The following is a 14457-nucleotide window of genomic DNA, read 5'->3' on the forward strand; positions in this document are numbered from 1 at the left end:
TTCATACATTCATATAGTTTATTCGCATGAGGGATAACCTGACCACACACAAGGAATTTATCGCGGCGGTTCAAGAACAACTCGTGGGATTCATCAACGAAGAAATCCTTGATCCCAAGGGTGAATTCTACTACGACAGAAACACAATTCGCCGGTCCTTAGCTTCTGAGCTAGCGACTACTACTACGTCAAAATCGTAGCTAGCTAGGACATATAATAGATTGTAATTAATACATGACTACATATGTTTCTATATGCATGTGTACACATTTTCTATAATGTAAATATATTTTGGTCATATATATATATGAATATATATATATACACACACATATGCATTTGCATAACATATATATAAATACATATATATTATGCATGTACGTATGTACTGAACCATATATACATATAATATAATATATATATATATGTATGCATATATATGCATGGTTTATATATATATATATATATATATATATATATATATATATATATATATATATATATATATATATATATATATATATATATATATATATATATATATATAAACCATGCAGCAATAGGGCCATGAAAAAAAAAGGTCAGCTCGATCTTTAGTCCCGGTTGGTGTAACCAACCGGGACTAAACATTGATCTTTAGTCCCGGTTATTTCACCCGGGACTAAAGATAGCGATCTTTAGTCCCGGATTGGTAGTCCCGGTTTGAAAACCGGGACTACAGGGGGGTTACAAACCGGGACTACAAAGGGTTTCTCCACCAGTGCTCCGTCGCCGCTGGTGGAGAGGAGAGGAAAGAGGAAGAGGAGTGGAGAGGGATGGGAAGAAGAGGCTGACGTGTGGGGCCCACGTGAGTCCCATGCTGAGTCAGCTGACACATCGGATAAAACCAGAGCTAAAACCGCCGAGGGACCTAGTTTGCAGTGGTTTTGTATATTGGGGGATGCGTTGTATCCGGTTTTACGGTTCAAGGTTGATTTTGTAACTCGATGACAAGTTGAGGGACCTTCGGTGTACTTTTTCCTTTTTTTTCTGCTCCCGCTAAGCCCATACAGTCCAGGGCCCAGAGAGCAGTACATAGGCTTTTAGCCGATGGCCAGAGCTATGGGACTACTGGGCCAAAGATTTCATGGCTTGTTGCTAGTATGCCACTTGCAAGCATAGACTAGAGGTACAGAGTAGAACGAATGGATATTGTCTAAAATCACAAGCACGAATGTAATCGTGCTTTGCAAGAGAAATTGCTATTCCCTCCGTTCCATAATATAAGGGATTTTGAGTTTTTGCTTGCAACGTTTGACCACTCGTCTTATTCAAAATTTTCTGAAATTATTATTTATTTTATTTGTGACTTACTTTATTATCTATAGTACTTCAAGCACAACTTTTCGTTTTTTATATTTGTAAAAAAAAAAATTGAATAAGACGAGTGATCAAACGTTGCAAGCAAAAACTCAAAATCTCTTATATTGTGGGCCGGAGGGAGTACGAGCCAACGACATAAAATTGGACAAAAGCACTCCCGTTAGCACTATCATTAACTTTTTGGCACGCTTTTCCCATATATCAAACCCAAGAATTCCAAAGGACAACAACATGAGGCCGGAGGGAGGGGGTTGGCGCTATTGTCATACACGCCGCCTCGTTGTCCTCCCTTGTGTCCTCTTCGTCACCGATGCAGGCGTGTGGCTGGTGACAGTGCTGGCGCTGCTCCTCTTCTCCGTGGTCGCCGGTTACATCGTACTGCTGTCGACAGTGGACGTACGTCGTCACTGGCTTCCCTTGGCGTTCTGGCCGCCACTTGCGCCGGTGAGCATACCGAGCGGCAGGCTATCAGCTCGATCCGCCGTCGTGGCGCCAGCGGCCACCAGCGTCATTTCGCTTTCATGATGTTTTTTCTTACCTTTTCCGTCCAAGAACGCTTGTTACGTTCAACATCAAGAACGGCAAGTCAATACAATTCTGAACGACCGTTGAATTGGGCTACTTAGCTTAGTATTATTATGCTGGAATTAATAAATGGCTCCTAGCCCATTTGAAGATTATTTTTTTCAAATTATAAAAATCCATCTCATGAGATTGCATGCTTAGAGATTTTAGTTTCACCTTGCTTATTTTACGAGAAGAGACCTCCTTAAAAGAGATAGTGCTCTCCAAGCCAATTGAGATATGTGTGGTGGTGAGAATTAGAGGGACATGTGCGCGCTCGCTTGCCTGTACGTGACAGCGTGTGAATGGTCTCACCAAAATTGGTTCCTCACACTTGCGCAGATGTGACTCTTTTTGCAATTTTGTTTTGTTGCAAATTTTGGTGTTTGTTTTTGGAAACTTATTTTTTTTAATCACACCAAATAATCCACACGAAAACAATCTAGGGTTTACCTCATACTCTGTATTGCACCGTCGCTCGTAGTTTACTCCGTCCCGCTCACCGGCGTGCACCGGCGATGAGAGAGCATGTCTTTAGAACCCTCGCCTTGGACATTCTGTATGGGAGAAGACGATAATAAGGTTTTTTGGGAAGCGTTTTGCACAACTGCTTGTTGTTTTTCCACCATGGCTTGTCTTCCTCTTTGCTCGGGTGTTACGCTCAACACCCTGTATCACGAGTTGTTCCTGCTGTGTAGCCAAATGTCTAGAAGCCACAGTATGCATTCACATGTTTCTTATATTCGATCTGCTCATATTTTACAGTAAAGTTTATATGCGTAGATCGTATAATGCGATTATACTAGTTTACATGTTCAATATCATTATTTATTTATGGTATAAATTAAATCTACTTATATTTGCATCATGATAGGCCAAGTCTTTTTTTTGCTTCCACTGCGAGCCCATTTGTTGTTTTCGGCGGAAAAAGACCACGTTGACTCTCAAATACAGGTCCAATCTAATTCATATCTCTCAACTAGAAAATTTGATATCTTGACCCTTCTACTAGTAAACCCAGTACAATTTGACTCCCTCGGAGGTTTTGAAGGTGGTTTTAGCTGACGTAGTGAGTTGATATAGCCCAGCAAGCTGAATCAGCATATGGGGCCCACATGTCACGACTTACCCCTTTTTTTCACTTTCTTCTCCTCTCCCTCTTGCCCGATAGTGCGGTGTGGCCGGTGAGTACTCTCGACTCCGCGGCCGCTAAGAGAGGGGAGTTCGAGGAGAGGCTAGCGTCGAGGGAGCACCGTGGCAGGGGCCACTGTTGGTATTTCTTAACGACATTACTAGAAATATAATTCTCAGCAATGGCGCAGAAATACTTCTGGTATATTATGCTTACAGAGTTCATCCGCAAGCGCACGGATATCCCATTGTAGCATTTCACCCAAGAGTATTCCAAGGGTATCGTATTTATTTTATCCCGTGGGAAGATCATGTAGAGAGAACTCGACTAATAATTTATATAATACTTGTGATAATCATATTCTAAACAGGGGTTAAGATAATCCAAGGGTAGAGTGACACACAAGCATTAACTACTCATTCTCATAATATATTATCTAAGCTAAGTGGAAAGAAAAGAGAAAAAAAATATATTCCCGTACTTCTAATATACATAGTATACATACATTCTAGTTAACCGAAATACTAGCTAATACCCTCTATCTGATGCCCTCCTGGTACTTCGAGAAGCCACCCCTGACTGCAGAGTTCCTTACGATAGCCCGTCATGACAATACAACCGGGGCTAAATACGGAGGAATACCCTCCCCAGGAATTAACTTAGGATTATATACCGGCACGGAGGAATACCCGTACTGAGCTGTCACCATTAGCGGCCCACTTCTCATCCGCAATATATAACCCCAAATAATGATATCCCGTAATCTAGACACCACGCCTAAACTACCAGATACTACTCTATTATCATCGTCATGACATAGAGTAATTGCATAAGCAAACATTATACCCGCACCAAAACATCTCCCAGATAAGCTAGCCGTATATTCAGTATAACATGAACATAATGTAAAGTAGGCATTCATATACTCAGAAAGTATTTCAATACCATAAATGCATTTAGAAGAGTATTCTAATAAAAGTACAAGGCTTACAAAACAGAAGAGAAAAGCTACTAGAGCCATACCCGAACTCTTCCAAAGACTTCCGGACTCCTAATTTCTACTCTATTCCTATTCCACCAGCTAGATACTACTAAACTAAACTTGAGAGAAATGAGAGAGCTATTGCTTGAGGTGTGTGAGTGAAGTGAGAGGGTGAAGTCCTTATATAGAGGTAGTTATGATGGCTGTGGAAGGGGAATTGTCCGAAGTGCCCTCCAACCGTCATTGGGATGCAATCTTGGACGTCCACGCGGAACCCTGCATCCAACGGTGCCAGGATGGGTTCGGCCGAACCGTTCGGCCGAACCACCAGGTTCGGCCGAACCATGGGCTGGGCCTCCCCGGCCCATCTTCGGCTGGCGGCCTCCTCTATTGCTTCACTCTGTAGACTTGTGAATTTTGGCCCAATTCATTGTGTCAATTCTGAGTTCTTGGCCCATTCATGCATAAGTCTAATTCTCGACACCGTCCGATTGATTTATCGTCTGTGTTGATGTGGATTCTCCTCTACTCTAGTGTCATTCTCTGCAAAAGGTTAGTATACCTAATACTAGTGGAATATTATTATTCTAACATATTTATGCATTGCAAGCATCACTAGTTCTCCTCTATTTTGGTAATATTGACGGTCGAAACTGATCAATAACGACCATCTACAAAACCCCCCAAGCTTGAACCTTTGCTCGTCTTGAGTGAAGGACGAGAGGAAAGACTTGGTTGTTAATCAGGAGTTGCTACTATGCTGCATATCTCAAAGATACAGGTGCAAGGTATATGAACTCTCTCTCAGATTAAATAATCTTTGGCACGGTGGCTTACCCTTACCCATGATTCCCACGAGACACTGCTTCTCCTTGCCTTGGGCGGTCAAAAGACAGAACAATAATTAGAGCATCAATCACCCAATCTTTATTCAACTCTTATTCCGAAAGTTTTCAAATGATTTGCAAAAGAAAGCCAAATTCCTCAAATGATTCACTCGGTCTCTCTAAGTGTATCAATATAAATTCCTCACCAATTTGCCTTTTTGATTCCTACTCTAAGGTTTGATATGTGGAGTTCGGTAGGGATCAAACATGGCATACTTACATTCACATTTATTACTAAGTCAAAAACTTAGACTAAAGCAGATGACTAAACAAGTAAACATACTCAAGATCAAGATCGTGCAATATGTGTGTGGTATATGGTGGAAATGATATATGAAGAAAATGCTTCTCCTTTGTGCTTACTTTCTTCTGCCAAAAATCCTTCTTTTATTTATTAGGAGAGGGCATGGCTAAATTTTTTTTTCAACATCATGCTCATGCTTGATGGAGCATAACTTTATTATTGTTTTTTTTCATAACCATGCCTTTCCCTCATCTCTCTTTTTTTTTCAAACGGACTTTTCTCTTTAGGAGAAGAAAGCACATGTAAGTATGGAGAATTTATTTTGGTGGTAAAATGGGAATGGAATGGAATATTGCTTAGCTCCCAGTGTAGGAGTTTAGCATGTGCATATATGTGGGTGTATGATCTTGATCATAGAGCATGAGAAGTATCTACACAAGTCACAAGAGTTTGACAAAGTTCAATGGAATGGCAAGTAACCAAAATGTATATGGTTTAATCATGGTAGCACATTTTTTTTGGCTCTGGTAGGAATTTATATCAAATGAGGAACTTTCAATTTTATCATTTTGAAAAACAAAACATCCGGAATTCAAGTCAAACTTGTATCAGGATCATAGCAACTCTTATTTACTATCTCATATCTCGCAACAACTTAGACTTAGATCAGCAAGTGCAGCTCATTTACCTCAGGTTCCCGGATAATTGTTGGCTACTTATATTTAACCTTTGAGAGAGCACTTACCAAGAACCCATATATCAGAGATATAAAACAAAGCAACTATTCATCACTTCAACAAAGAGAACTAGCTTGTCTTACCTAGCATGACTCAAACCTATCCTATCTTTTTGGTACTTTCTATTTTGCAAATTTTTATGATGTTTTCAAGTTTCATAAAATGCAATTGGAAAGTAGATATGCAGTTGAAAAGAGAAATATGCAATGTGATACAAGTTACCTCAGTGGGGGGAGAGATATCACCCCCCAAGCTTGGCTTTCGCTCAGGGTCCTTGATAAGGATTGAACCCCTAAAAACGGAAGTACGCTTGAAGGTCATCGTGCTGTTGCTGCATCATGTTGTTGAAGTTGGCGAACTGAGCATCAGCAGATTGTTGCCATTCTTTCATTTGAGCTATGTGTTCCGTGAGGTTGTACTGGATCTCTCCCGTCTACATATCAAGGGTGTTGAGGATGATGAACTTTCTCATTCGTTCCTTGTTATGTTGCGCGTCTCCCTGTATGCTCCACCTACACGAGATTCTTCTATGGTCTGCAGGGGAATGGTTAGTTCATGGCAGTTGTACAAATGATACCCCGCATTTGGCAATGGGATTTCATTTGTACAACCGGAGAAAAAGTAAATCAAAGATCCATCTACTCCATGTTTTAGAATATGCCCTTGCACCAGATAAGCCACATCAATACATGGACGAGAGGCTGAGATAAAAGCAATTTGGTCGCTAACAACCCCTAGCCCTTTTGTTATCCGAGTAATTAGAGAAGTGCACTCAACAGGAGCAGAGAACATTATACTTTCTAACCATTGCCTTATCATACATTTCACAGGAGCAATTTTGATTTTTCTAACCATGGCAAACATGATAATCAATTCATCTCAACTAATGGGCCTTAGATCACCTCTAGGAAACAAAGTCATAGCAATCCATTTGTGCATGAGTCTAAGTGCAGGATTATGGATATCATTCATTCTAGGTTTCTCGCAAATTGGAGCACCAGAAATGTCTTCCCAAAACCTATTTTTCTCGAACCCAGAAATTCCTTTATGGAGATCGATTTTAAAGGAATCGTGAAAATCAAGAAGTGTACTTAAGCCTTTCCATGTAAGTGTGCACATTTTATAGACAAAGCGAAAGGAAATTCCATCTTCTATTTCTTTCAAAGTGCACAGAAATTGCAAAGTAAGCAGACGAGAACCAGGCTCATCTACCACAACAAATCTCTGCCAACCAACAGCTTTCCAAATAGTACGAAATTCAACATCGACACCTATCTTTTTTAGCAGCTCCAGTGAGTATTCTCGCGTGTGAGCATACTCCCGGTCGCTCAGCATGTAGTAGGCTTGTCTCTCCCGATCACTGACAAGGTCGAGGTCGGTGTCGTTCAGGAGTCGTCGCGGACCTTCGGCGTCTTCCATCGAGACATCTACTGATGAACGAGTGCTAGACTCGTCATGATGACTTGATGAAGAGCCGGACCCCTTGAACAAACGAGACAGTCGCCTCCTCATTCTGCACAATGGAGCAAGAACGGACTAACTCGGCGGGGGTTAGGAATGACAAGAATTTCACCCGTCGGTTAGTTTCACCAAAGTAACTTGTATATATGCAACTAAATATTTGAATTTGAGGAAAATTATCAAGGCTTGAATGAACTTGAGAGCAAACTTTGGAGAGGGAATGAAAATGTGTTGAAATGGGTTAGGATATGGCAGATCACGAGTGGAATTACCTCCCCTCGTCGTGATCGCCTTGACATTTTCAATGGAGGAGTCGGGTTGCCCTGGATCCTCCCAGTTTCATTTGCAGGGACTAAGGATGTCAACTGTCGAAACATGAATTCGGCAATAATAAAATGGGGTATCGCACGATACCTAAAAGTGGATGGATGCGGAGACAAAGGATTTAGACAGGTTCAGGCCCTCTCAATGAGAGGTAATACCCTACTCCTGTTTGGGGATTTGAATCCGCTGAGTATAGTATAGATCTGACGATCAGGTTGTCTCATGCCCCTAGAGGGCATCCTGCCCATCTTATATAGGATGGGGGGCAGGATTATAAGATAGAAACCTTAACCAATACGGTATCGGTTTCCTAAATCTACTTTACAATCTTATCAAACCAGGACTTTAGGCCGTTCCATAACATACAGGGAAACGTAATACCCAAGTCATGATCTGTTACATATTTCATAGATATAAGTTATCCCCTATAACTAGTCGGATAATCATGCCGTGTGGGTATGAGGTACCCATAATGTCCACAATAGCCCCTGAGACCTTCACAGTCGAAAAGATAATCTTCTCTCGAACTACATTACTCCAAAGCCGAGTGCTTCAATCATCTTTGCCATGACCTCCCGAGTACTTTTACCAAATCTGAAGACTGTGGAGGGCTGAAAAATAAAGTCTGGTGCAATGACTAGATGCACCTAATAGGTGTAGCCCTCGACTATGTGGTTAATTGAACAAACCAAACATATAGTCAAGGAATAAATAATCCAACCAACCAAGTGGTTTCAATAATTATGGTCAACCAAGCGACTTGATATTAATATGTAGCATATGCGGTGTGAATCCCTGAATAACATGATCCGAGTGATATACCGACTGCTTTGTAAAATATGATGAGTGTAACCTAAAGTTGGCCACCTCATTGAAAATTCACATAGCAAAACAGCTATAAAGAAGCTTGTATGTTGTGAATAAAGAAATTTCCAATGTATTGGGCATACGCCATGCGCACACTACTTTAACAGATGTGCTTAAGTCCCTAAAAGACACATAGTTTCACCACACCCGGAAATATACGGCATATGTGGTGTAAAATCCGAGTAAATAAACTCATAAAGGATTTACCAACCGCCTGGAAAATGACCAAGATATATAATCAGCCTAAGCCATAATATTGGTCAACAAAAATGCACACTTACGTGGCGGAAAGCAATGATATTGTATCCAATCAACTGGTTGATAAACCCAAATAGCATCATGACTATATAAAAAAGTCAGCGGAGCAGCTATATAAAGCTTTACTATTTGACACCTTTTAAGATGCATTGTACCAACTCCTAAAAAGTTGAGTAACTGTGGTATAAAAGGATTTTAAGGTATTGGGCACTTGATCACGCGCACTTTGGCCTAAGCAAAAAGTGCCTAAATCCCTAAAAGAACGTGACAGGCCATACCTGAAAATATGAGCTGCAGACATATTAGGCCTAGGCCAAAAAATATACCATCGACACCTTTTAAAGGATGACGCATGTAACATGCTCCCGAGTAATAAATCTGGAACGGGTGATATAGACCAAGTATAGCTTATATGAATAGCTTCTGATCTGAGTGATTATCCCTTATGGGATACTCCAAAATAGATATAAAAATTGAATCCCGACTGGTGCAAGTATTCGGTTGATATCCCTTATGGGGAATAATGAATAGTCCAATCGTTGAGCATAAGAAATCGACTCATGACCATAAATTCATGTTGAATGTATCTAGAACAAAATCCATCTTGAAGGTATGATCGTTGTGCTTCAGCTCGTGAGCCCCTGAGCATATAGCTTATCCTTTTGGAGTAGTTGAAATTGTCCATCGGTGATACCTGATGCAATCGGCATGGAAGCGAAGATACCAGTCGACAGCAGTCAGATCAACTAGCAGTGAAGATGATGGCACCCAGCAATAGCGACAGAGTTTTGTAGCCATGGTGACGAAATAATCAGTCGGAGACAGACGAGACAGCTGGTGAAGAAGATGAAAACAAGCCAAAGATGAAGACATAGACGCGAATCAACGACGATGGCGAAATCCTCCAATCATGAAAATGCAGGAAATAGTCGACGACGACAAATGCAACGATGGTAATGACGATTGGCAGCAATAGAGATAGCCGGCTATGATGATGAAGTTGCCCATCAATAGCAGTAGAATGGGCTATGTTGGAGAGGCTCGACAGGATGTTGATGAAGATGACGATGTCGGTGATCCAGTCAATAGCGGTGTAGCAACCGATGATAATGACGAAGACGCTCATCAGTGTTTGCATAGTAGGTCAACCGTGAAGACGAAATAACAAGTCGACGATGAAGATGATGTGACCATGGCTACTATAGATAAAACCGTCGTTCACATCAAGATCAAGCCGTCCAAGTTCTGCAATCCAGTTCGGGCACCTACTACACTGCTAACTTCAAACGGCCGCCGAATCTGCATATGACCTCCGTTTTCGGCCTGTGGTACTCGATGGAAAGCTCTCGGAGCCCTCTTTCCAACGGATCCAGCCTCATCTCTGAATTCCATCTCGTGTGGCCGGAATCACAGGCACAAGGTGCTGCGTCACCTATAATGGGCCTATGGGCTTGTAACTTCATTTGGGACCCCGGCCCAGGTGGGGCCCATGTGGGGTGCGCCCCAACCAGGTGGAGCACGACCCTAGGCACCCCTAGGTCGTCCTCCCACCCCTATATATAGCTAGGTACCCCTTCAGGGTTTCTTGGGTTTTGATTAATTGTAAGTTTAGCCATTGCTACTTCGCTTGCAGCGCGCGTGTCGGCTAGAACGTCCGTCTGCTTGTTCGGAACCCCACTTTATCGTGTATCAATTTATCTTTGTGCGTCTTGTCTATCTAGCAATTCAGTTACTTTCTATCTGCACCGGCAAGATCAACAACCCACGGAGAGGTGTATCGATCGCTAAGGCGCAACGCAACGTCTTGTACGGTTGTAGTCGGGTCGTCAACGTCTTTTCCACAAATCGTAGTTATCATCAACTCACCGAAAGATCGGGCCAAACAACTGCCTTGAGTGTCGAGAGGAACTCAGGGTTCATCAGGTGGTATCAGAGCTTTCGTTGCTCGGTGAGTTTTTATCTACCCATAACCAGAAAAATAGCCAAAAAAATTGCATCATTTACCTAGCCATATTGTGCCATTGCATTGTTCATTTCGGTTTTTGCTTTGTTGAGTTTTGCGTTACATCGTTGAGTCGTGTTGCTGGTCTTAGCGTTTAGTCCGTTTAGAGTTTCGAGTTTTGGTCACGTTTAGTACCACAGTCATCGTCGCCTCCGTGTCTCTGTTGTCGTCGGGACCTACAAAAACGGAATCGGCTTGCTGCCACGGTTCTATTTTTGTAGTTTTCAGAAGTTTTTATCGGTCAGTTTTGGAGTTGCATCTAGCTTTTGCTTGAGTTTTGGTTTGCCCGTGAATAGATCGCTCGTGCTTGTTGCCGGCGCTGAGAGGAGGAATAAGAATTTCCAAATTTTTTTTGGAAGTTTGAGAGTTTAATTTGGAAAGAAATAGTAGATCAGATTGATTGAAGATCAGTTTCCCTTTTTCTCTCACCAAATCTAGACTCCTAGAGATGCCGTATCCATCCACCCGTCGCCCACTACCACCGTGAGGAGTCCGATTCCCTCCGTCTTATGTCGGTTTAGATCCATACCGTGTCTTCCCGCATAGCTTGGTAAAAATTTTCGGAGTGTCCGATTGGAGATCCGTTTGGAAAAACGGAACCAGTATAAATTCAGCATTCCATTTTTGTATAATTTTAATTTTGGATTTGCACTTTTACAGTTGAGTCCCTGTAATTTTTATATTTACATTTGAGTCCCTATGACCTTACATTGAGGTCCTTGAGTCGGTTTTTGTTAAAAAAAAGGCAGAAAGGTGCTTAAAAAAAGAAGAAAAAAAAAGCCGCACCAAAAAAAAAGAAAAGAAAAAAGAAAAGAAAAGCAGGAAAGACAAAAAAAAAGAGAAAGAAAGAAAGAAGAAAAAGGAGAAAATCATTTTGTTGTCATTGAGCTGAACTTCACATATCAGAGTGTGCCTAAGTTGTTTCTAGTGCTATCCTGTGGTATCGCTTGTGTCTAGGCTCGCGTCTCTAGTACGTTCTAGCCTAGGACCAGCACGGTACTTGACTTTGAACAATTATTCAACTTTGCATTATCTGATTTGAGCATTTGCTATTCCTTTGCTACATATTTAAGCCTACCTAGAGCTCCACAGATTTGATTACAGCCGTACCGCAAGTGTTTGCCAAGGCATCGATACATCTAACCTCCATTGGGGTGATTGGTTCAGTCGATGTATGTCACCATTCCGCTTGCATTGGTAAGATCTTGTAAGAGCTTGGTGAAAAGCTTGAGTGTGTGTGATTTTTGAGCTTCACTACCTAATAGTTAATAGGAACGTGCATATTTTTGTGTATGTTTCTTGTTTTCTACTAACAATGGCAGGGATACGCAAGACAATTGGGGATAACGGTGCTCAACATCGACATCTTCGTCGAGACATGAGTGATCAACATGACCTTTATGAGGTAATTGACGATGTTCTAGGTAAGATCAAATCTGCACTGCCTTATTTCGAGGGAAACTATGATCCTCATGCTTACATTAATTGGGAGCTCACGTTTGATAGTGAATTTCAAAAGCATGTCTTGTCCTAGAAACAAAAGGTTATGTGTGCCTCTAGTGTTTTAATTAAACATGCTTCTAATGATTGGAAACATCTTTGTAGGCATAACAAAATACCACAATCTTGGAAAGACCTGAAACGATATTTCAGAGATGTTTATGTTCCTATGTATTATGCTGACATTTTGTTCAACAAACTGCAATGTGTAAAACAAGATACCAGAACTGTTACTTCATACTATCATGATATGCAAGCTTGTTTATTACGTTGTGGTTTAGATGAATGCGAAGAAGCTAAAGAATTGAGGTTTTTACGTGGGCTTAACAAAGAAATTCAGGACATGCTTGATTGTCAAAGATATACATCTCTTTCTCATTTGTTACAACTTGCTTGCAATGCTGAAAGTAAAATAGAGGAGGACATGAAGAAGCAACATGCTATGTTTTTGTCTTCTATTACTAACCATTTGCAGGAAGTGCATAATCATGAAAAGGAGGAGAGAGACATGAAAGAGCCGCCAGTCCCATTGATCACACTCAAAGTCGAGGCACCTCCATCATCTGAAGAAGGCATCAAAGGTAAACTTAATGGTGCTGAAATTAATAAAGGTGAGTGTGTTGTTAATGAATTGAATTTGTCCACTTTTCATGCTAGAGCAGAGCAACCATTAGTAGAACCAACTGCTGAGATTCCTTTGTCACAAGTTGATTTGTTTATTGTTCCTTATGATAAAGAAGAGTTATGTGATAATGCTTCATTTATATCCATGCCACAACTAGTGAATGAACATGCTATTCCTACTGTTAATTCATACTGCGCTGATTTTAAGCATGTTGTTCACATTGCAAATGAAGTAGAGGAGCGTGAATTGAGATCTTCTTTAAATACTTTGGGCTATGTTCAGTTTGATGATTTTTGTGAGCTCGATAATTTGAAGGAGAAATTATTTGCTAAGTCTGATTTGCCATATCCAACCAACGTTATATTTTTCATCTCTTTGGTGAATATAATGATAGAGGAATATATTTGGTGCATAGAGTTTACATCTGTTCAGATTTAGAACCTCCTATATATGTGGATAAAACATGCAAGCTAGAGAGAAATGTTATTGCTAACAAAATTATCTCGAGTTTGTCTTGTTGTGATTGGAAGAAGCAGGTAGTTTTAAATAGACTACACGAAGAGCACCATATGGAAAAACCGAGGACGGTTTTCCGTGAAGAAGGGGAGGATGATGTGACCATGGCTACTATAGATACAACCGTTGTTCACATCAAGATTAAGCCGTCCAAGTTCTGCAATCCAGTTCGGCCACCTACTACACTGCTGACTTCAAACGGCCGCCGAATCTGCATACGACCTCCGTTTTTAGCCTATGAGTACTTGATGGAAAGCTCTCGGAGCCCTCTTTCCAACGGATCCAGCCTCTCTGAATTCCATCTCGTGTGGCTGGAATCACAGGCACAAGGTGCTGCGTCACCTATAATGGGCCTATGGGCTTGTAACTTCATTTGGGACCCCGGCCCAGGTGGGGCCCATGTGGGGTGCGCCCCAACCAGGTGGAGCACGACCCTAGGCACCCCTAGGCCGTCCTCCCACCCCTATATATAGCTAGGTACCCCTTCAGGGTTTCTTGGGTTTTGATTAATTGTAAGTTTAGCCATTGCTACTTCGCTTGCAGCGCGCGTGTCGGCTAGACCGTCCGTCTGCTTGTTCGGAACCCCACTTTATCGTGTATCAATTTATCTTTATGCGTCTTGTCTATCTAGCAATTCAGTTGCTTTCTATCTTGTTCTTGCTTGTTCTCGATTGCTTGCAAGAATAGGGTTGATCTGCACCGGCAAGATCAACAACCCACGGAGAGGTGTATCGATCGCTAAGGCGCAACGCAACGTCTTGTACGGTTGTAGTCGGGTCGTCAACGTCTTTTCCACAAATCGTAGTTATCATCAACTCACTGAAAGATCGGGCCAAACAACTGCCTTGAGTGTCGAGAGGAACTCAGGGTTCATCAGTTGGTGATGACAAAAGCAACCGAAGACGTAGTCACCCCTTAGCAACAGCGGAGACGTCGGGGCCGATGAAGTAGAGGTGTTGATGATGATGTCAGTGACAATAATCCTTCAAAATGTTG

The sequence above is a fragment of the Oryza glaberrima genome, chromosome 8, assembly GCF_000147395.1.
Source record: "Oryza glaberrima chromosome 8, OglaRS2, whole genome shotgun sequence".
Lineage (NCBI taxonomy): Eukaryota > Viridiplantae > Streptophyta > Magnoliopsida > Poales > Poaceae > Oryza > Oryza glaberrima.